At 35.9% G+C, this 25,686-nt stretch overlaps 1 long non-coding RNA gene across 1 annotated transcript; it reads right to left on the bottom strand.

The window, feature by feature from the left end:
• Window positions 1-204: 204 nt before the first annotated feature.
• Window positions 205-1,388, bottom strand: LOC127085317 (uncharacterized). Its single transcript, XR_007789082.1, has 2 exons — window positions 765-1,388; window positions 205-372 (listed from the first exon to the last, which is right to left on the bottom strand). It is a non-coding gene; the product is annotated as an uncharacterized LOC127085317 (long non-coding RNA).
• Between the last annotated feature and the right edge of the window lie 24,298 nt (window positions 1,389-25,686).

Below are 25,686 nucleotides of genomic sequence, written 5' to 3'. Positions count from 1 at the left end.
ATAATGCTTGATTTGAATTGAATTAGAGTCAAGTAATATTAAGAATGATAATTTCATCTCTTCTTTTGATTCTATTTAATTTAATTAAAGAAAGTCAAAATATTTGATATTTTTTTATAAGTAGAAGTTATGCTTACATAAAAATTAAAAAAAGGTTTTATTTTCACTTTTACATTAATTTATAATTCGTGAAATAATAAAAAATTAAAAGCATAATAAGTTTTATATTTATAATAATAATACATTTGTTTTACATTAAATCCAGTAAAATTACACAAAAAACATCTTTATGTGTGGTCCCTCTTTTGAACTTCACTGACTTTTTTTTACTTGACCCTCTTGGCTCTTCATGTGTACTTTATCTTGTTAAACCTGTGTGCAGAGGCAATAACATATTAGTTCTTAATAGAAAATATACAATTGAAAGAGTCAAACAAGAAAGTGAAAAAACAGGTTATCCCATCATCAACATTGCAGACAGTTTTACACAAAAATGCTAAAATAATTTGTATCCTCTTACAAAGTCTTTGAGTTTCATTACCATGAATATATTTCTCACATTCGAAAACACAACAAGAAGTCCCTGAAAACCCTAGCTAGCACCCACCAAAGCGTGAAACACCCACAGTATAAAAAAGGGAATTTTCTCTCCACCACCTTCATTTTTTTCATTCAGCATTTAACAACAATAAAAAACACATAACAAAAAAAACAGAAACAAATCAAAATAGAAGTAAGAAGGAAAACCAGTCCCCTTCACTGACCACCACTTGACGGCTTCCTCGCCTCCGCAAATCCATACCCTTTTAATACACAAATTTATTGCACCATACACAACTTCACTCTCACAATGATACCAGATCCGCACGACATCCATCATGCCATACAAAACCATGCAAAACGGAATCACTGTTGCCACCACTTGAGTCACTTCTCTCACCACATGTTGCATCATATCGTCGGAATCACGAGCTTGTCGGACTAGCTCCGCTTGTGTGAGTCTTTTTTTCACTCTTTTTTCTCTGTTTCTTTGATACCATGTTGTTTGTTATGATGTACTGATGCAAAATCCTTTGTCCATTGCTTAAAACTCTGCACGATTACCCTTTAATTTGTTTTTTGGTAGTTTAGGGTTAATAGAATTTTTTGAAATTAAATGGGGATGACAAAGGTGTTGAAAACTTGGATGCTAGATTTGTACTAAGGTTGAGAAACCGGTCTGACCGGTATCCTTGTTTGATAGTTTCAGCCCCCTCGTCGGAGCTCACGGCGGAAGGGGAGGTGGCTCTGTTTTGTGTAAAAAGAATGGAAAGGCTGAGAGAAAGAGAAATTGAGAGACGAGTGAAAGTTCTAAGTTCTTGTTATTTCATTTTCTTTTAATAGTTGTATCTTTTATTTGGTATTTTAATTAATTCCATACGTTATATTTTAATTGGGGATATATTTTAAGAGATTAATTACTATACACTGTCAGTGTAAAAAAATTTACACCGTCGGTTCATCACCATCACCCGTTTGTATTACTTTATAGATTTTTAAAATAAAAGTCAAACTTCTTTTAATATCCAACGTCTATAATTAACTGATGGTGTAAAACCATTTTACACTGACAGTGTATTTCAATTAATCTCATATTTTAATTATTTTTTTAAGGCATATCATTTCCTTTAATTTTCAATTTTAAAAGAAGAATAAAGTGATACAAATGGGGAAGCATCCACCACGTGGAAAATAAAGGAAGGAGGAGAAGTTTAAATCTTTGTTTCCATTATCCTTTATTATATTATTAATACTTTTTATTTATTATGAGAATTTAATACCGCCATGTGTCATCTCCTTATTGGAGGCTTATTTTTGAATTGGTTAAAGTGTTAGTTTTTTTTTAAGTCGTCATAAATGTAGGAAAAGTGGACGCCATTTTCGAATTTTTTTCTATGGTTCTTTTTATTTTTATTTTTTTCTATTTTCTTTATTTATTTTTATTATTATCTATTAATATTAAATTAGGATTTTTAGTGTATTGGACTTTTAGGCTCAAGTTTGTATTTCCATTCACCTCTAATTTGTTATATTAACACCCTTTTTCTATTTTCATTTTATTTTTAAATTTTGATTGATTAAATATTATCCTAGTTAGTTAATTTTGCTAATTAAATTTTATTAATTTGATTAATCGATTGAATTAATTTTTAATTGATTATTCTTGATAATTAATTCAAATTATTCTAGTTAATTGATCTAACTAATTTTAATCGATTAATTTTGCTAATTAAAAGTGTTTTGACTTAATTAAACAACTTGACCTTCTAAAATCAAATCTCTCAAGATAAATACGTTTGATTCAACGTCGATCAACTTTTTCAAATCAAACCATTTCTCATCTTTGATTCACAATCATTTCAACTCTTTTCCCAATTAAAACGTAACATTAAAACATTCTCTAAACAAACACGAAACAAGAGAACCATTGGAATCTAGCATTCTGGTGGAACCCGCGAATGATTGGTCCTGAGGCACGCGTTTCGGATTAACCGTTCATTCTTTTCTTTATTTTATTTTTAATTTAATCCTATATTTAAAAAAAGGATAAAAAAGGGAGAACTATTATAGAAAATAAATAAAAATAGAATCAACTTTTCATTAAAACTATAATTTTGAGTTTTTTTTTCTTAAAACACCAAATAAATGAATATTAGTAGAAACTTGGACATTTTTCTTTATATTTATTTTAATTTTATTTATATTTTTTAGTGGAAGTTTAGAAGTTCTCTTTTGTTATTTCTTTTAAAGTAAAAATAAATAAATAAATACATAAGAGTTTTCCATTTATTTTCTTGTATTTTAGATTATGTTATAAAAAAATTTTAAAAAAATATTTTAGTTATTTTCATTATTATTAGATTATGTCATAAAAATTAAAAAATAAGACATTCATTTTCTTTTATTATTAATTATGTCATAAATAAAAAAAATTAAGTTTAACATTTATTTTCTTTTAATTTTAGATTATGTCATAAAATATTCTATAAAAAGAGTTTATAATTTATTTTCTTTTAATTTTAGGTCATGCCATAAAGTATTCCAGAAAAGAGTTTACAAATTTATTTTCTTTTAATTTTAGATCATGTATTGAAAATATTTTATAAAATTAAATTTATCATTTATTTTCTATTAATTTAAGATAATGTCATAAAATTATCCAAAAAAGGAGTTTACAATTTATTTTATTTTCATTTTAGATCATGTCATAAAACATTCCAGAAAATTAAGTTTACGATTTATTTTATTTTAATTTTAGATTATGTCATAAAAAAATTCCAAAAAAATAAGTTTACAATTTATTTTCTTTTAATTTTAGGTTATGTCATAAAATATTCTAAAAAAAGAGTTTACCATTTATTTTATTCATATTTTAGATCATGTTATAAAAATCATTAAGAAAAGGTTAATTTAGTTATTTTCATTATTATTTCAAATTATGTTATAAAAATATAAAAAGATTTATTTTAGTTATATTTATTATTATTTTAGATTATGTTAGGAAAATAAAAAAAGAGTTATGTTTAATTTATTTTCTTTTGTTATTATTTTAGTTAGATTTTAAAGAGAACAAAAAAAGTATTTATTTGGTTTATCATGAGACTTTTTTTAAATAAATAATATGCATATGTCTAATATTAAGTTGGTCTTATTTTCTCACTTTAGTTTACTAGACATAAAAATATATATATAATTGTACTTTTCTCCAACTTTATTTTTTGCTATTTTCTCTAAATGTTTAAATCACTATAGAATTATTATTTTCAAATAATATCATTTTCTTTGTAGTTTTATTTATTATTGTTAGAAAATTACGAATAAATAATTAAATAAATATCTAGTAATGATGTCGAGTAATTAATAGAATAAAATATTTATGACTAATACTTTAAACTTTGGTCATACCCCAAGTTGTACCTTTTAATGTGATTAATTTGTTTCTTATCCCGATTCAAAAGCTTTATTATTTAAGTTAAAATATTTATAAAAAAAAATAAATAACTCGAAAGAAGAGGACCATTGGAATCTAGCATTACAGTGAGAACCCTCGAATGATCGGTCCTGAGCCTCGCGTTTTGGGTTAACCGTTCATTCTTTTCTTTCGTTCCTAAAACACTTTAATTAACTTGGATAAAATAAAGGCCGTTTGAATCAAGCATTCTGGCGCAACTCTTTGAACAATTGATTCTTATCAAGTGTTCGTTGTCCATCAAACAATTTTTTCAATTAATTCGAATGAAAATTGACCGTTGGAATCTAGCATTCCGGTGGAACCCCGAATGATTGATCTCGAGGCTTATGTCTCGTTCTCATCAAATGTTTGTCATTCACATATAAAAAATATCCAACCAATCAAACTATTTTTTTCGTCGTCGTGTGTCATACCCCAAAATTCACCCTACCCTGATACAATTTTCATCTGATTCATGACCCTACTGCACATGCATACATTCATTATTTCAAAAAAAAAATTGGGTAACCGGTTACCCTAATCAGGGTAACCGATTACCCAGACTAAAAACTGCTTTTTTGGCCATTTTGGGACTGTGTAACCGATTACCCTAATCAGGGTAACCGATTACACCTGCGCAGACAGCAGAAATAGCTCTGTTTTTTACACAGAGGACCCTTTGGTCCACCCACTTCAACCCCTTTGCTTCCCCTATAAATAGAGCACTATCCCCACTCATTTTTCAAGCTTGAAAGCCACAAAACCTCTGTCCAAATCACATTCAAGCTCCCTCCTTTCAACCTAAACCCTAACTCACCCAAACCCTCTTTTCTTCTTTGAACCACCCAACCACCATGTAAAAATCCACAATCTCCACACAACAAAAACAGTACCAAACTTGTGACCTTCACTTACATAATCATTCACTACCACCACATAAACATACAACTTCCTTCCCTTCCATTTTTCTACAACAACAACCTAGTTTTGACACCACAATCTTGGTAATATTTTAGACTCAAACTCCTTGACATTTTTTGGTTGTGTTTTGTGTTTGGAAATGAGTTTTTACCCTTGGGTTGTGTTTTGAGAGGGATTTGAGTCAACTTTGAGACAAGTGTTTTTGTTGGGTTTACACCCTTTTGGGGATTTTTTGCTCTTACTACTTTTTATACACCATTTTTAACCAAACTTTGTTTCTTGTTATCACTTATATTTATTGGTTGATGAGATCTATTAAATCATGGCTATGGTTGTATAGAGTTGATAAAACCTTCAATGTTTCAAACCTATTAATGATTGATCAATATATCCTTCATGATACTTTGAGACATTGATAGGTTGCCTCTATTTCAACCATGTTTGGGTCATTTGATACATAGATGAAACCATTTCCTTTACATTGTTTCTTGTTATAATTTAATATTTATTGTTGACTTGTTGTTACATTTATTTGGTTAATGAGTTCTATTAGATCATGACCATGATTTTTTAGAGTTGATTAAATCTTCAATACTTCAAACCTATTAATGGTTGATCAATAGATCATTCATGATACTTTGAGGCATTGATAGATTGCCTCTATTTCAACCATACTTGGTTCACTTGATACATAGATGAAACCATTCTCTTTACATTAACTTGTTATTCTATTTGCTTATTGTTATTCTACTAACCACTAACCATTAACTACTAACTTCTAACATTTACATTATTTCACTTTACTTCCTTGCAATTTATTTCATTGTTCATTTACATTTAAGTACTCATTATCATCATCATTGTACAAACTCATCATGCATGTTTATTTACTTGTTATTTATTTTATTGTCATCATACATTAAAAATAACAAAAACATGATAAAACGATAAAGACCAAAAATATTCACTCCACTCTTAATCAACTTGGACTTAGAGGATTTCATCTTTGGACATTTGCTTGGAGGCCTTTTCATTACTCTTTGTGATACTTTGTAAGCACTTGGATTTTCATTTGTAACTTACATGCATGTTGTAAGAATGGCATCATGGCACCACCTTAGGGGGACATGTTTGAAAGACCATTATCCTTTGTTTAGCTTAGGTCACTTTTGCACACAAAAGGCTTTCTCTTGGGTTACCTTAAAATGAGACCCTTTAATTTCTTGTTGGTTAATTTGCATTCATGTTGCATAAGCCAAATTTCATAATTAAATAAAACAAACCCTTAATTCAATGTCAAGTGGCATTTTTATAATCAAATTCAAAACACTTAATAATTACGATTATTATTGTGCGCCACGAGCCTTAAGTGGTGGAGAATGAGTGAGAATGGAGCATTCTTACCCTTACTCTGATTATTTTGGATGCAAGACGCTTGGCTTGTTGTCTAGGATAATCACCTCCGCCCATAGACTTTAGTACAATATAATCACAAACATTCATTCATAAAACCCTTATTCAAGGTCAAAACAATACAACTCATCAAACTCATTTTTGTGCCTTAGGGCATCATCCTGAAAACCCTTTTCTCAAAGGTAAAATCAACCAACACACAAACATTTTCTACTCCGAACTACGGAGCTCTGATTCCTCATCCCCGAATGAGTGGTACGTAGGCACAAGGGCCCCAATCCTTGGCGAGCACTATAATAACAAAAACACCCTCTTCTTTTCACACATTCTTTTGAAAATAAAACAATAATAGATAAATCCCATGTATGTAAAACAACCCAAATGGTTCCCATGGAGTACCATGGACGTAAGGGGTGTTAATACCTTCCCCTTACGTAACCGACTTCCGAACCCAAATCTCGGTTGCGAGACCGATTCCTTATTATCTTTTAGCGCTTCGATAGAGGTAAACTAAATAAAATTTGGTGGCGACTCTTCTGACTTTGCCTCTCTTTGGCATCTCTTTAGTCCCGGTTTCGTTATCGTGAAATCCCGGTAGCGACAGCTGGCGACTCTGCTGGGGACACCAAAATTCCCTAAGCAAATCTAGCCTAGTTTGGGTTGTTTCTCTTTTACGTACGTGGAGATTTTATCTATTATCTTTTTTATGTATATATTGCTTTTGTTGCTAACCTATACATATTTTCTTTGTTTGCCTGTTGGTCCGAAACTCTGGTTCTGTGACGAAGAATTTTTGGAAGCAATAATGATTGCAAAGGAAAAAAAAACTCGTGTGAAGGACTCTCCACCCGAGTCCGAGAGTTTGAGATAGGAAAGGTTGAGTAGTATTGATCCGCGAGGTGCCTTTCTCGTTAGGGTCGTATGAGAACCTCACTTAGTGGTAGATTCTCTAAAGGGGATTGATGACCGTCGTGCTTTCAGCGTAAGCATCTTTTCTTTTACTAGAGTCAATGACCCTAAGACCCCTTTTAGAACCTTTAAAATTATGGCTAGCCTAGACCGATGGTCGCATAGTATAGGCCACCGAGGTGCCTTCCTCGTAAGGGTCGATACGAAGATATCACTTAGAGTAGATGACTTTGATGGAGCAGTCGCCTGGCAAGTAAATTGACATAAGCGGCTGACAGTCAAGGAAGTCCATGACTCTAGGGGCAGTGTCTTACACCCAATTTTCCAAAAGCCTTAGATCACACAAAGCTAGAACCTTGGTTTACTAAGCAGTCATTATTAACTCCATGCTTCGTCACGATGGTCCAAAACCATGAACCCATGCCTAAAAACATGTGGAAATCCTCTCACCCATTCATTCATAAATAAAAACCGCATTCATGCATCATTTGCATCTCATAAGCAAAACCTTATACCACCTTCTGTTTCTACCCCACTAGCTAATTTCCCAACGTACGCTTAGAACTAGAAGCATGTCTCAAGCCACTGTGGAAGAGCTCCAATAAGGCCAAGCTGCATTGAAAGAAGAGATCAGCCAACTAAAGACTCAGATGAGCTTGGTTATAGAAATCTTGCAAACACTGTTGAAAGAGGAAGGAAATCTCACACCAACCTCCATGATGGAAATTGTCTCCCCTGTGCCTCTGTCCGGCTCCACCTCACGTCATGAGTTGCCTCAGGGATACCGTCCCCAACCTGAACTGCTGAGTTTTCTTAATCAACAGACAATGTTCGTTCCTCAGCTAGCTCCGAGGAACCAAATGCGGAATCAGAATTGGTACTCAAGTCGGAGGCAAAACTCTTATGCTCAAAAAGGCCAGGAAAAATCAAAGAGGCCAGAGAAACAGTTTGACCTGATTCCCATGTCGTATGGTCATATTCTCCCTCTTTTGCTCAACAGATCATTGGTGAAGTTAAGGGTACTAGGACCTCCTCTAACACACCTTCCCTTGAACTACGACACGAATGCTAGGTGTGAGTTCCACTCAGGAGCACCCGGACACTCGATCGAGAGTTATAAGGCCTTCAAATACAAGGTTCAGGAACTGATTGATTCAAAGGCTATCGCGTTCACACCAAACGGACTGGATATATAAGTAACCTCATGTTGACATATGAAGGAACTTCTGCAATGCCACGACCAGAGCCAACGGATGAGGAACAAGAAGCTGAATAAGAGCCTCCTTGGGGACTATCATACATAAGTTCCTACAAGCATAATGACATCGGTCTACGGTTGAAACAAGGCTAATCACGCCAGCAATTATGTTATCATTCATTTGTTTTCATGTGTAACTTTCTTGCTTGTCATTGTAATATTCACTCTTAAAAACTTGTTTTTGCAACAATGAAATGAATATGCATGTTTTAAGTCAATCCAATCGTGTTCACTCTTATCTTACTTTTGTTTAAAAAACGAAACTTAGAAGGAGAATGATGAATATAAGGTCCAATAGATCATTGCATGTATGCTTTTGAATAAACACCTTGCTGATGATGTAAGGCATTGCTTCAAATCCCCAAATAGTGGAGGTATAAGGATGATAATCCCTAGTCAACCCCTTTGAGCCTAGAAGTAGGAGTCTTCTTCAAAGCAAAAAAAACTCACATCTTAAACCCGGGGCAGGGTAGTCTTCAGCTAATTTGACCACGTGTTCATTTCTTAAAAAGAAAAAGTAGGGAGTGTCCCATTTGAGGATCAACCACATCCTAGGGAGTGTCTTGTCTAAAGGAAAACCACATCATTTCCCTCACGAGAGGTCGAAATCACAAATCCAATGGTTGTCCCTCGCCAACAAAAAAAGTGAGACAGTCACAAATCCTTTCAAACCAAATAAACAAACGTCACATGATTTGTTCCATAAAAAACTCTAAAAAAAAGAGAGAGAAGAAGCCCGCTAAGTCGAAACTTGAAAGCAAGTGGCTTAGGCAAAAATTAGGGTATCCCGTTGGATTGTAAGCAAAAAAAATCAGTCCAGGCAAAATTAGGGAAGTCGAAAAACAAAAAATAAAGCAGAAGAGGAATCAAAAACAAAAATCCTCAACAAGAACAAAGTCGTGTGACTGCAAACACAAAAACAGAAAGGCAAGTGACCGTCACTCCCAAAACCTTGTGGGTTCTCTTACTACCACTCCAATCATTCTAAGAGACAAACGTCTGTGTCAAACTAGTTAAACATAGGACTGACGGGTATCAAGAAGAATGGGCGGGCTAAATAAATTTTTGAGCCATAAATCCTATGTTTCTTAAACCGTGAACCATCCACATTACAACCCTCAAAAGACCTAATTGAAGCAAGGTCTATTTTGAAAGCATATTGCATTAGACTTTGTGTCGAAACTGACTCCTATTTGTTTTGCTAAGTATCAGTATGACTTTTGTAACTAGTGATTCATTCACTATATGTCATCTTTTCAGTGGACATACTTGGATTTCTAAAACTACCATAAACATAACATTAGCATAAATAGTTTTACTTGTGAATGAGCAACGACATCAAGAGCGTTTTCACAATGAACATGACTCGAGAAGTTTTGGTCACCCAATTACCTTTCCGTCAAGGCCAAGCTGCATTGAACAAATTACCTTTCCATCAACCCTTTGACGATGACAAACTTTTTTCCATCAGCCCTCTGATGACGACATTTTACAACAATTACCTTTCCATCAACCCTTTGACGATGACAAATTACCTTTCCGTCAACCCTTTGACGAAGACAAATTACCTTTCCGTCAACCCTTTGACGATCACAAACTCTTTTCCGTCAACCCTTTGACGAAGACAAATTACCTTTCCGTCAACCCTTTGACGAAGACAAATTACCTTTCCGTCAACCCTTTGACGAAGACAAATTACCTTTCCATCAACTCTTTTGCGAAGGAAAATTTCCTGAGGACTCCGATGAGTAGAGGTCACCCCCCTAGATTAATCTCACCAGGGGAAAGTCATCTGATAACTCTGTTGAGCAAGCCACTTCAAGATTCAGTCAGTCTGGGACAACCACATCGAGATTAGGCAAATCTCTTCAAAGGCAGTTGGCCAGGGGCATTCCCTCAAAGATCAACCAGTCAGGGGAAAAATCCATTCAAGGTTTCATACCATGGAAGACCACCTCAAAAGTATGAGAAAGTCAAAACACTCCAAGAGATGGATAAATAGGGGTAGACAGACCCAAGACGCTGGGGCATATCAGATCAAGATTACTCTACCCATGGTTTGCTTCATAACTTGTAACTAGGACAGTCCATGTAGATACATAACAGATTGGGGCAAGACTGGCCATGGAGAGGAAGCATTTCCTTATATTTTGGATTTTCTTGCTCAAATCAAGCATGGGGCATCAGAATATCCAAACCAAGCTCACTATGTCAGCCCAGTTCAAAGAAAATGTCGGGAATTCATGCTAAACACATCATCCCATAATTTGTCAACAATGAGCCTTGAAGCCAAGCAAAAATATTTCCCAGTTCTAACCGTTCTTGACCCACCTCAAGGACATTTGTTGAACTATCCAAAACAATTCCATCAATCACTACGCACCAACCATGTTGCTTCACTCATACATATCATGCATCATGTATAACATGAAGCCCTTCCCCAACAAGAATAATGAAGCCAAGCCTCACTTGATACCTTCCAAAATTAAAGCCTACTTGGTAAACCCAAAAATCTAATCATCATCAGATCCAGCCTGATCCCGTCCAAACCAAAACCCGTAAAGCCCAATCGTTATTGGCACCTCCCGAAACAAATCTCTATCATTAACCATAAAGCCCAATCGTTATTGGAACCTCCCAAAACAAATCTCTATCATTAACCATAAAGCCCAATTGTTATTGGCATCTCCAAAACCGAAAGCCCACTCCATATTAGCCATCACTAGAAATAAAAGCCCACTTCGCTGGCATCTTCATAAACTCAAATCCAATCGACATTGGTACCCAGAAAGTCTCACCTCCCAAAAGGAAGATCAATCCAAAGACAATCAATATTCATCTTCCATTACCACATGCACTGCATACAATAAACACACATGACCTTCTTTCAAAATAAGGAAGTTGCATATCAAAAAGCTCTCTCACAAAAATGAGAAATTATCATTAACATGCACCACATGCATACATAACATAATAAATCCTTCCCATCAACCCTTTGATGAGGACATAACCTGCTTCAGTTTCTTTCCGTCAACCCTTTGACGAAGACAAATTACCTTTCCGTCAACCCTTTGATGATGACAAATTCCTTTTCCGTCAACCCTTTGACGATGACAAATTCTTCTCCGTCAACCCGTTGACGATGACAAATTACCTTTCCGTCAACCCTCTGACGATGACAAATTACCTTTCCGTCAACCCTTTGACGATGACAAACTTTTTTCCATCAACCCTCTGATGATGACATTTTACAACAGTTTCTTTCCGTCAACCCTTTGACAAAGACAAATTACCTTTCCGTCAACCCTTTGGCGAAGACAAATTACCTTTCCTTCAACCCTTTGACGAAGACAAATTATCTTTCCGTTAACCCTTTGACGAAGACAAATTACCTTTCCGTCAACCGTTTGACGAAGACAAATTACCTTTCCGTCAACCCTTTGACGATGACGAACTCTTTTCCATCAACCCTTTGACGAAGACAAATTACCTTTCCGTCAACCCTTTGACAATGGCAAACTTTTTTTCCATCAGCTCACCGATGATGACATTTTACAACAGTTTCTTTCCGTCAACTCTTTGACGAAGACAAATTACCATTCTGTCAACCCTTTGACGAAGACAAATTACCTTTCCGTCAACCCTTTAACGAAGACAAATTACCTTTGCGTTAACTCATTGACGAAGACAAATTACCTTTCTGTCAATCCTTTGACGGTGACAAACTCTTTTCCGTCAACCCTTTGACGAAGACAAATTACCTTTCCGTCAACCCTTTCATGATGACAAACTTTTTTTCCATCAGCCCTCTAATGACGATATTTTACAACAGTTTTTTTTCGTCAACCCTTTGACGAAGACAAATTACCTTTTCGTCAACCCTTTGACGATGACACATTATTTTCCGTCAACCCTTTGAAGATGACAAATTCTTTTCCGTCAACCCTTGGACGATGACAAATTCTTCTCCGTCAACCCTTTGACGATGACAAATTACCTTTTCGTCAACCCTTTGACGATGATAAATTACCTTTCCGTCAACCCTTTGACGATGACAAACTTTTTTCCGTCAGCCCTCTGATAACGACATTTTAAAACAGTTTCTTTTCGTCAATCCTTTGACAAAGACAAATCACCTTTCCGTCAACCCTTTGACGAAGACAAATTACCTTTCCGTCAACCCTTTGACGAAGACAAATTACCTTTCCGTCAACCCTTTGACGAAGACAAATTACCTTCGTCAACCCTTTGACGATGACAAACCTTTTTTCCATCAGCCCTCTGATGACGACATTTTACAACAGTTTCTTTCCGTCAACCCTTTGACAAAGACAAATTACCTTTTCGTCAACCCTTTGACGAAGACAAATTACCTTTCCGTCAACCCTTTGACGAAGACAAATTAATTTCCGTCAATCCTTTGACGAAGACAGTTTCTTTTCCGTCAACCCTTTGACGAAGACAAATTACCTTTCCGTCAATCCTTTGACGAAGACAAATTACCTTTCCGTCAACCCTTTGACGAAGACAAATTACCTTTCCGTCAACCCTTTGACGATGAAATTTATTTTCCATCAGCCCTCTAATAACTACATTTTACAACAATTACCTTTCCGTCAACCCTTTGACGATGACAAATTACCTTTCCGTCAACCCTTTGATGAAGACGAATTACCTTTCCGTAAACCCTTCGACGATGACAAACTCTTTTCCGTCAACCCTTTGACGAAGATAAATTACCTTTCCGTCAACCCTTTGACGAAGACAAATTACCTTTCCGTCAACCCTTTGACGAAGACAATATACCTTTTCGTCAACCCTTTGACGAAGACAAATTACCTTTCCGTCAACCCTTTGACGATGACAAACTCTTTTCAATCAAGCCTTTGACGAAGACAAATTACCTTTCCTTCAACCCTTTGACGATGACAAACTTTTTTTCCATCAGCCCTCTGATGATGACATTTTACAACAGTTTCTTTCCGTCAACCCTTTGACGAAGACAAATTACCATTCTGTTAACCCTTTGATGAAGACAAATTATCTTTCCGTCAACCCTTTGACGAAGACAAATTACCTTTGCGTCAACCCTTTGACGAAGAAAAATTACCTTTGCGTCAACCCTTTGACAAAGACAAATTACCTTTCCAACAACCCTTTGATGGTGACAAACTCTTTTCCGTCAACCCTTTGACGAAGACAAATTACCTTTCCGTCGACCCTTTGATGATGACAAACTTTTTTTTCCATCAGCCCTCTGATGACGACATTTTACAATAGTTTTTTCCGTCAACCCATTGACGAAGACAAATTACCTTTCCATCAACCCTTTGACGATGACAAATTATTTTCCGTCAACCCTTTGACGATGGCAAATTCTTCTCCGTCAACCCTTTGACGATAATAAATTACCTTTCCGTCAACCCTTTGACGATGATAAATTACCTTTCCGTCAACCCTTTGATGACGACAAACTTTTTTCCATCAGCCCCCTGATAACGACATTTTAAAACAGTTTCTTTCCGTCAATCCTTTGACAAAGACAAATCACCTTTCCGTCAACCTTTTGACGAAGACAAATTACCTTTCCGTCAACCCTTTGACGATGACAAATTACCTTTTCATCAACCCTTTGACGAAGACAAATTACCTTTCCGTCAACCCTTTGACGAAGACAAATTACCTTTCCGTCAACCCTTTGACGAAGAAAAATTACCTTCGTCAACCCTTTGACGATGACAAACCTTTTTTCCATCAGCCCTCTGATGACGATATTTTACAACAGTTTCTTTCCGTCAACCCTATGACAAAGACAAATTACCTTTCCGTCAACCCTTTGACCAAGACAAATTACCTTTCCGTCAACCCTTTGACGAAGACAAATTATTTTACATCAACCCTTTGACGTTGACAGTTTCTTTTCCGTCAACCCTTTGACGAAGACAAATTACCTTTCCATCAATCCTTTGACGAAGACAAATTACCTTTCCGTCAACCCTTTGACGAAGACAAATTACCTTTCCGTCAACCCTTTGACGATGACAAAAATTTTACATCAGCCCTCTAATGACGACATTTGACAACAATTACCTTTCCGTCAACCCTTTGACGATGACAAATTACCTTTCCGTCAACCCTTTGATGAAGACAAATTACCTTTCCGTAAACCCTTCGACGATGACAAACTCTTTTCCGTCAACCCTTTGACGAAGACAAATTACCTTTCCGTCAACCCTTTGACGAAGACAAATTCCCTTTCCGTCAACCCTTTGACGAAGACAAATTACCTTTTAGTCAACCCTTTGACGAAGACAAATTACCTTTCCGTCAACTCTTTGACGATGACAAACTCTTTTCAATCAACCCTTTGACGAAGATAAATTACCTTTCCTTCAACCCTTTGACGATGACAAATTCTTTTCCGTCAATCCTTTGAAGATGACAAGTTCTTTTCCGTCAACCCTTTGACGATGGCAAATTCTTCTCCGTCAACCTTTTGACGATGATAAATTACCTTTCCGTCAACCCTTTGACGATGATAAATTACCTTTCCCTCAACCCTTTGATGATGACAAACTTTTTTCTATCAGCCCTCTGATAACGACATTTTAAAACAGTTTCTTTCCGTCAATCCTTTGACGAAGACAAATCACCTTTCCGTCAACCCTTTGAAGAAGACAAATTACCTTTCCGTCAACCCTTTGACGAAGACAAATTACCTTTCCGTCAACCCTTTGACGAAGACAAATTACCTTTCCGTCAACCCTTTGACGAAGACAAATTACCTTTTCGTCAACCCTTTGACGAAGACAAATTACCTTTCTATCAACACTTTGACGATGACAAATCTTTTTTTCCATCAGCCCTCTGATGATGACATTTTACAACAGTTTCTTTCCGTCAACCCTTGGACAAAGACAAATTACCTTTCCGTCAATCCTTTGACGAAGACAAATTACCTTTCCGTCAACCCTTTGACGAAGACAAATTATTTTCCGTCAACCCTTTGACGATGACAGTTTATTTTCTGTCAACCCTTTGACAAAGAAAAATTACCTTTCCGTCAATCCTTTGACGAAGACAAATTACCTTTCCGTCAACCCTTTGACGAAGACAAATTACCTTTCCGTCAACCCTTTGACGATGACAAACTTTTTTCCATCATCCCTATGATGACGACATTTTACAACAATTACCTTTCCGTCAACCCTTTGACGATGACAAATTACCTTTCCGTCAACCCTTTGACCAAGACAAATTACCTTTCCGTAAACCCTTTGACAATGACAAACTCTTTTCCATCAACCCTTTGACGAAGACAAATTACCTTTCCGTCAACCCTTTGACGAAGACAAATTACCTTTCCGTCAACCCTTTGACGAAGACAAATTACCTTTCCGTCAACCCTTTGACGAAGACAAATTACCTTTCCGTCAACCCTTTGACGAAGACAAATTACCTTTCCGTCAACCCTTTGACAAAGACAAATTACTATTCTGTTAACCCTTTGACGATGACAAACTCTTTTCCATCAATCCTTTGATGACGACACCCTTTTCCATCAACCCTTTGATGATGACTCCATTTTCCATCAACCCTTTGATGACGACACCCTTTTCCATCATCCCTTTGTTGATGACATCCTTTTCCATCAACCATTTGATGATGACACCCTTTTCCATCAACCCTTTGATGATGACACCCTTTTCCATCAACCCTTTAATGATGACACCCTTTTCCATCATCCCTTTGATGATGATCTCTCATTGGAAACAAAAATCCCTACAAAAATCCAAATACCCAGTTGCAGTCCCACATGCATCGCATGCATCACTTCATGCATAATTTTTCCCTCCGAAACGGGAAGTTCCTAAGCCCAACCATACTTGGCACAATCCATATACCATGCATTTGCATAACCCTAGCAGCCCGAGCATACATCGACATTCTTCATACATCGACACATTGCATACATAATTTTTCATCATAGTATACTCTTCATATTGAGGCAAATATGTTTAGAATAAGTTGGATTCAAGCCTTTCTCAAAAGTGCAAGAATCCCCGTGAACAAGCCCAACAGGTATCCCCAAAGTATCTCTTTTTATTTGCCTTTTGCAAATATTGTTGGCCCTTTGTCAGTACCTTGGCTTTTACAAGTCCCCTCTGCTCTTTGCATAGGAAAACCCCGTTTTGCCTTTTTGCAAGCCTCCTTGTTGCCTTTTGCACGAGAGAGTTTACCTTTATCAACTTTGCATGTTAAGCAAAAATGAGAGATTAGACGATTGACCTATTCTCTTATCGTTTGTCTTAAAACACCTGATGTAGGTTTGGCAAGTCCCAAGTGGTATCCATATTTCAAAAAATTCATCTCCGCCGTTGTGCCTGAGGGATATAATGAGTTTTTCGTGCCTACCGTAAATTTTCCTCTACCTTGTGTATGATAACCACCATATTTGTTCACTTGCCTTTTGCAAGTACTCCTATGCCTTTTGCACACTTTCAAAAATCAAACCTTCCCAGCCGTTGCTAGGGATTGACACTTTTCAAACTCAAACCTTCCCAGCCATCGCTAGGGATTGACACTTTTCAAATTCAAACCTTCCCAGCCGTTGCTAGGGATTGACACTTTCGAAATTCAAATCTCCCCAACCGTTGTTAGGGATTTATATCTTTAGATTTCAGGTATTCCAGTCATTGCTATGAAGCGTTACTGAATTAAAATTTCCCCAACCGTTGCTAGGGATCTGCATCTTTAGATTTCAGGTATTCCAGCAGTTGCTAGGAAGCGTCACTGAACTAAAACCTCCCCAGTCGTTGCTAGGGATCTACGTCTTTAGATTTCAGGTATTCCAGCCATTGCTAGGAAGCGTTACTGAACTAAAACCTCCCTAGTCGTTGCTAGGGATCTACATCTTTAGATTTCAGGTATTCCAGCCATTGCTAGGAAGCGTCACTGAACTAAAACCTCCCTAGTCGTTGCTAGGGATCTACATCTTTAGATTTCAGGTATTTCCAGCTGTTGCTAGGAAGCGTCACTGAACTAAAACCTCCCCAGTCTTTGCTAGGGATCTACACCTTTAGATTTCAGGTATTCCAGTTGTTGCTAGGAAGCGTCACTGAACTAAAATCTTCTCAGTCGTTGTTAGGGATTTTCACTACCTTTTACATCAGAAACTTATCCCCAACGAAGTCATATTCCCTCTCATCTTTTTTCTTGACCTTTTGTCATGAAGCTTTTCTCTTTGTTTTCCTGTTGAAGAGACACTTATGTTACATACCATAACATACATTATCATACACATTGTAAGACCTCAATTTTGTCCCTAAGATCCCTCATGGCATCATAACATTGCATTTGCATTGCCTCAAGGATCATAGGCATCTTGGTTCCCCTTACCTATGGGTGGGACCTCTTATGAGTGGTTTGAGATCACCAAGCATGTTTGAATTATATATCATTGCTTTTCCTATTTTGTTTACTAACCAAAAGCACAAAAATATGTCACTAACATCTGTTGTTTGTAGCTTAAACAATCACAAGGTCAAGAGCTTCAAGGAGATCCTTTGAGCAGAGATATGGTCAAGTGAAAATGATAGCAAGCATGGTAATGGTTCCCAAATCCCTCATCCATCAAATATGCCTCCCTAGTATCTCAATTCATCATTTTGATCAAGGCAAGTCAAAGGGCTTGAGGCTTGTTTCCCAAGGAAACCCTAGTTCATCTGTGCACCACAATGCCTTGCTCTTGAAGCAACCTCAGCCCATGATCAAATACAATCAAGGGAAGTTCTTTAACTCATCATTTAATGCATATTTGAACTTATTTGAGTGTCCTCAATCATCAATTCATCAAGATATGAGTCATGGACTTGAGAAGTTGATCAGTCAATTCATCTGATTATTTTGAAATGCACTAAGACCTAACTTGTTATGTGTTGGTCAAATGGAGATGATCCCAAAAGCAAAAATGTTTTTAAGGACAATATGAACAACTTTCATGTTTATCAAAAATTTATTTGAAGCTTGGAAGGTCATCTCCCATTCCAAGACATTATAGGTCATTTTGACTGAAACCCTAATTTTGGGTCAACTTCCCAAGGGCATAACTAATTCATTTTTTATGCTTTTGAGGTGGGATCAAATGCATTAGAAATCTTAAGATGTCTACTTCAAATTTTATGTTGAACAAAATTTCAAAATCTCAAAGGAAATACATGTGATAATGCAAGACATTATAGGTCCTTTTGGACCAAATGCATTAAAAGGCAAAAAAGTCCAACTTCAAGTGCCCATAACTCTTTCATAAAAAACCCAAATGATGCAAACTTTAAGTCCATTTTGATTGTCTTGAAAAGATATACAACTATTATGTTGGAGGTTTTTCCATTTGAGGCTTGCATCATCAAAATAGAGGGGCTTGAACATTGGCCAAACTTAGAAACTTTGCCTTTACATGTTTTGCACCTTGCACTTCAAACTCCAATTCCACCAATTTCCACACTTCAAATGGATTTTTGCCCAACATAACAATTCTTCCTTACATCAAAACCTTTCCAACCATTACTCACATGCTCATGTTTGGATTTGGCAAATGGTATTTTCGAAGAGGAAGAGTTTTTAGTTCAATTATGCATAACACTTCAAAATTCCATGCACAAGCAATTACCATTCAGATTACACGTCAATTTCACTTTGGTATGATTTCTGATTGCATTTGGCATTGAATTTGGGCCTTTTGCATGATCATGCAAGCCCATGCAATGAATATCCAAATTCATGCACACGGATTGAGTCACACTCTCCTTGTCATTCCATCTATAAATAGGACCTCACTCCATTCAAATTTGATCCATGAATCAACCTGAAATGCTGCAGAACTGAAAACCTAACCTCTCACCAAAGAAGCTATTTCACTTTTCTTCAAATTTTTCAGATCTAAAATTCAACTACATCTGGTTGAATCTTTGGATCTAAAGCTTCTAGACCTTCATCCTTTACTCCATTAATCTTCTGTTTTTCCAAAGGAAGCAAGGAAGCAAGCTCAAATTTCCAGAATCCAAGGTTGATTATCAACTGGTTTTCTCTTCGAAACTCACTACTCTTTGATCTATTTGCCTAGCCATTGTGTTTTCTGAAGTCCTCACTTGAGAGGCAAGCTAGTGGTAGCTTCAATTTTGTGTTTTATTGAACTGCATTTTTCATACCTGAATCTTCCATCTTGGATTTCTTACTCTATAGGAATCTTGAGTGTGATTCAAGGTTACAGGGGTGATGTACATCACCCCAGCTTTATTTTGATATAAGGATCGTGCAAAATGATGAAGGTTTGAAAACCTGCAAATGTCACCGGATTCTGGCTTCTCACCGGAGAAGAAGGTGGCTCTGGTGGCCGTCCCATTGCCAGATCCAATCTGGATCGTTGGATGTATTTTCCAGATCTAATCGTGGCCATCGGTTGTTATGACTTATTTTAATGCATTGTGTGACTCAGCTGACTTAGTCCTATGATGCGCGCGCATACCACTGCCTTCAGATCATCCACGTCATTTAATTAAAGGAGATCTAACGCGCCAGGATTTTTAGCATTTTCTTATTTTCTGATTTTATTTCTTTTATTTCCATTATTTTCAAAAATTCATATCTTCTTCATTTTAAATCAAAAAAATATGGGACCAATTGCATTCTTCTCCAAATAAATTCTAGTTTCTGATTTTGATTTTTAATATTTTTTATTTTATCATTTGATATTTTTTGTGATTTTCTTTTTTCTGGTTATTTTTAATTCATTTTAAATAGTTTTTGATATTCAAAAAATGCAAAAATATTTTCCTAACCTATTTGAATGATGATGGATCTATGAAAAATATTCTCATCAATTTTTTAATTGATTTGAGATTTATTTGAGATTTTAGTTCAACTAGGTTATTTTTATTCATTTTTAATTGATTTAAAATAGTTTCTGACTTTTAAAAATGCTGAATTTTTTTGTCAAACTTTGTTTGACCTTGTTGAACTTGGGATAAATCACTTGGACCTTTCAAGGTTGATTTGAAGTGATTTTGAAGTTTGACCTTTTTTTTTAATTCAAGTTTATTTCAATATTAAAAATACCAAAAATATTTTGTTTATTGTTTAACTTCCAATCTTCATCTCATTTCTGATTTCTCATTGTTTGACTTTGATTTTCAATGTCATTTGGTCAATACACATGGATTGGTACATTTTTATTTCACCTTATGCATTTTGATCTTTCCATTTCCTTATCCATTCTTCATCTCCTTCTTCTTCTTCCTTTTTCTTTTTGATCAATGAGTTGAAGGTTGATAAGTTGCCATTGATTAAGGAGACTTAATCTTCTTTGATTCAAATCTAATTCATCTTGATCAATTGATCAAGTGAATGGCTTTGCATTAAGGATAGGTTGTTTCCTAAATCATGCAAAAGAGTTAAACCAATACAAGATCAATTCTCATCTTCTTTTTGGCATGGCAAGTTGTTGGAACTTGGTTCTCTAATCAAGACTTCTAACTTGTGTTGTTGCCTTCATTATTATTGACTGGCCTCAGATAGTTGTGACTTCTACATAAGTCCAATTACGATTGCTTAACATAGCGCTAAATTTGCCTTATGGCACACTAACTACTAACACTAACCATTAACAATTAACATTTACTTTTTTCACTTTACTTTTATGCAATTTACTATTCTTGTACATATTATTCATTTGCTTTTTCCTTTGCTCACTTGAGCACATGTTTATGTTAATGCCATTTGCCTTTTGCTCACTTGAGCACATAATTGTGTATATACTTTTGTGCTTGTGTTTGTCTGTTTGTTGTGAACCAAATGCAAAGAATTGGACAAAATGGACTTAGATCTAGGACATTCCCTATGCAAAATTGGAGTAAAAGGACCTTAATGATGAAGATGGATTAAAAGGACCAAGCCTCTAAACTCACTCTTGTCCATTTTTGATTTGCTTCATAAAACTTTTTGATGTGTGTGTTCTTGTGCTAGGGATTCCACCTTGATTCAAATTTGGGGGACCATTGCCATGAGCTTCTAAGAGAAAGAATCACAAGATGCCTTGAAGAGCCTTCCAAGAGTTCATTTAATTGATGATTGCTTGGGTTTATGTTTGTGTGATTGCTTATTCCAAAGGATGGGAGCTACTTGGATCATCAATATGATCTCAAGAGAGGAACTCCATTTTGTGGTCTTGTTTCTTATCCCTTATCTCTTGCATGCTTAGGACTTTAGCGCTTCTTCTTCTTCTCTCCACTCTAACCCAAGCCAAAACTTTTTGTGCAAACATTTAACCATTGTTTTCAAACATTAGAAACCAAAGCCTTATGCTTTTGATTTTCAAACTTTCTTTTCATAACACTTATTTTGAATTGAATCTTTAAGTCAACTTTGACCACTTTGTATATACTTCTAATTGGTAAATATAACCCATTCAAAAGTCTTTTTGTGGTTCCAATGGCCACCTCCTTAATCAATTTTTTTTTGTAACCTTTAGTTATTAGGTTTGAGTTATCTTTGTGGTAGATGTAATACTCACCCATATTCTTAGTGATGGACAATGAGTCTTCCATGCTTATTATAGGGTTAACCCCTCACTAGCATGTTGAAGCTATCCTCACATGGTGGATTTGTGGTTTTAGGTTATGTTTTCTCCCTTGGATAACAAAAGACCTTAAGGCTTCTGGACCAATCAATTCACCAACTGATTTTGAGATTTTTACCCCGAACTACGAGGTTTTGATCCTAATCTTTTTTAAGATGGTACGTAGGCAATGGGTTTATCCATCCAAACACAAAATGTAAATAACTTGTATATTCTCTTCTCATCACTTCAATCATGTTTGCACAAATAAACTCTCACAAAATAACAACCTTGCAACAAGTATGAAAAGGGCTCCCTAGGAGTACCTAGGATGTTTAGGGTGCCTAACACCTTCCCATTACATAACCAACCCCCTTACCCAGATCTCTGACTCTCTTTTACTAGTTTTTGATTCGATAAAACTTTTAGGTTTTTGTTCGCTTTCTAACCATTCCTTTGGATAAATAGAAGCGCGGTAGCGACTTGACTTGTATGATTTACCTTGGATTTAGTCAATATCTCTAATGGTAACGAATACCCCGCTACAAAAAAGTGGCGACTCTGCTGGGGAAATCAATTTGCCCAGTGGGTTTTGCCAACTTTTCATATCTGTTGTGTTGTATTGTATTGTTTTGTGACATATTTTTGTGAAATTTGGGATTACTGTATTGTATGTAATGATTGAATTGCTTGAATATTAATTCCTTGTATGCTTGGTGATCTTTGTGAGATGAGTTCTATACCCGGACTCGAGTGCACTTAGGATAGGAGAATAGCGTAGTCTTGTTGACTTGTGTGGAGTTATTCCTTAGCAAGTTGACTTGCAAGTCCATTCACTTGGTGGAGGTCATGTTGGGATCAATAATGTCACACAAGTAGTTGTGGTTAGACATTACTTTTTCCAATATAGCCCTTAGAAGCCAAGGACCTTAGTTTACCAAGCCCATATTGGCCTATTCTAAGGATGTAGTGCGAAAGTCGTTCAAATGTAAGATTTGATACGATTGTTACGCGATACTACCCTCGTAAGAGTCTCTCTTGAGAATATTTTTTGGAATACGAGTTGTCGTTTCTCCGATAATATCCGAAAGATGGGATGATGACTATGGGAACCTCTTGTAGAACATGTTTGGCAGGTTTAAACCCTAGTACACTCCTTTTGGGTGGTTCTTAACCGAGACTCCATGCTCGTCACTCGCAACAAACCCTTGATTCGTGGTTGATCCGTTCACGTATCCTTAATATCAATGGAACTTGGGTGTTGATAAGGTGTAAAACATAATCCACCAAAATGGATGATTGATATTAAGGATAACATGATCCATCCCATGACCTTTGTTTGGTATGCTTTGTTTGATCCTTGAGTGTGATTGTTGCATTCATGCATTCATGCACCCATTTGCATCCATATCATCAATAATGAAGAAAATTTTCAAGGAACTTAAGAGGTCTATTTGCAAATTTTCAGACATGGAAAGACAAAGAAGGAATACAAAGAAGTACAGTTTCAGACAACCAGATTTGAAAGAGTTAAGGAATCTGACATCCTATGTACTAGATCCCTTGGGTTTCAAGGCACGTTTTGGGAAGCTTCTTCCTCTTCTGACTACTCAGGTGGATGGAGGATTGATGAGTGTATTGGTGCAGTTTTATGATCCCTTGTTCCGTTGCTTCACATTTCCGGATTTCCAGCTTTTGCCTACACTTGAGGAGTATGCCTACCTTGTGGGTATACCGATTCTAGACCAGCTGCCGTTCAGTGGCTTGGAGAGTGTTCCTACTTCTCAAGAGATAGTAGACATGTTGCACATAGACGAATCTCTGGTTGGTGCTCATATGACTACCAAAGGTGGAATTCAAGGTCTCCCTTCTGAGTTCCTCATTGCTCAAGCCATTATGTATGGGAAGTGTAAGACCCTAATTTTGTCCCTAAGATCCCTCATGCCATCATAATATTGCATTTGCATTGCCTCAAGGATCATTAGCATCTTGGTTCCCTTTGCCTTTGGGTGGGACCTCTTGTGAGTGGTTTGAGATCACCAAGCATGCTTGAATTGTATATCATTGCTTTTCTTATTGTATTTACTAACCAAAAGCACAAAAATATGTCACTAACATCTTTTGTTTGTAGCTTGAGCAATCACCAGGTCAAGAGCTTCAAGGAAATCCTTTGTGCAATAATAAGGCCAGGAGAAGATGATAGCAAGCATGGTAATGGTTCCCAAAGCTCTCATCCATCAAATATTCCTCCCTAGCATCTCAATTCATCATTTTGACCAAATCAAGTCAAAGGGTTTGAGGTTTGTGTCCCAAAGGAACCCTAATTCATCTATGCACCACAATGCCTTGCTCATGAAGCAACCTCAGCCCATGGTCAAATACAATCAAGGGAAGTTCTTTAATTCATCATTTCATGCATATTTGAACTTATTTGAGTGTCCTCAATCATCAATTCATCAAGATATGAGTCATGGACTTGAGAAGTTGATAAGTCAATTCATCTTACTATTTTGAAATGCACTGAGACCTAACTTTTTATGTGTTGGTCAAATGTAGATGGTTCCAAAAGAAACAATGTTCTTAAGGACAATATGAACAACTTTCATGTTCATCAAAAATTGATTTGAATCTTGGAAGGCCATCTCCCATTCCAATACATTATAGGTCATTTTGTTTGAAACCCTAATTTTGGGTCAACTTACCAAGGACATAATCTCATGGCACGATCTAATCTCATGGCCATCCCAGTGCCAGATCAAACCACAGCCCTTGGATCTCATGTGCACGATCTAATCTCAGCCTTTGTTTTATTTGACTTTTTTATATACATGGTGTGCACGCATTGACTGAAGAGTATGGTAGGAGCGCACATCTGGAGCGCATGATCTGCCAGCTCAATTAATGAGCTCAGATCTAACGCTCCTGGTTTTTTTGAATTTCCAATTTTCTGATTTTATTTTCTTTAATTCCTTTTTATTTCAAAAATTCATAACTCTCTCATTTTTTTATCCAAAAATTATGGGACCAATTGCATTCTTCTCCAAATAATTTCTAGTTTCTATTTCTATTTTTTAATATTTTTTATTTTGTCATTGGATATTTTTTGTGAATTTTCTCTTTTCTGGTTATTTTTAATTCATGTTAAATAGTTTTTGATATTCAAAAAATACAAAAATATTTTCCTAACCTATTTGAATGATGATGGATCTATGAAAAATATTCTCTTCAATTTTTTAATTGATTTGAGATTTATTTGAGATTTTAGTTCAATTAGGTTATTTTCATTCATTTTTAATTGATCAAAAATAGTTTCTGACTTTTAAAAATGCAGAAAATTTTAGTCAAACTTAGTTTGACCTTGTTGAGCTTGGGATAAATTACTTGGACCTTTCAAGGTTGATTTGAAGTAATTTTGAAGTTTGACCTTTTTTTATTTTTAATTCAAGTTTATTTTAATATTGAAAATGCCAAAAATATTTTGCTTATTGTTTGATCTCCAATCTTCATCTCATTTCTGATTTCTCATTGTTTGGCTTTGACTTTCAATGTCATTTAGTCAATACATATGGATTGGTACATCTT

This window comes from Lathyrus oleraceus, chromosome 5 (genome assembly GCF_024323335.1).
Source record: "Lathyrus oleraceus cultivar Zhongwan6 chromosome 5, CAAS_Psat_ZW6_1.0, whole genome shotgun sequence".
Classification (NCBI taxonomy): domain Eukaryota; kingdom Viridiplantae; phylum Streptophyta; class Magnoliopsida; order Fabales; family Fabaceae; genus Lathyrus; species Lathyrus oleraceus.
Note: the sequence above shows the minus strand (reverse complement) of the source record. Positions and strands in the feature narration are given on the sequence as shown.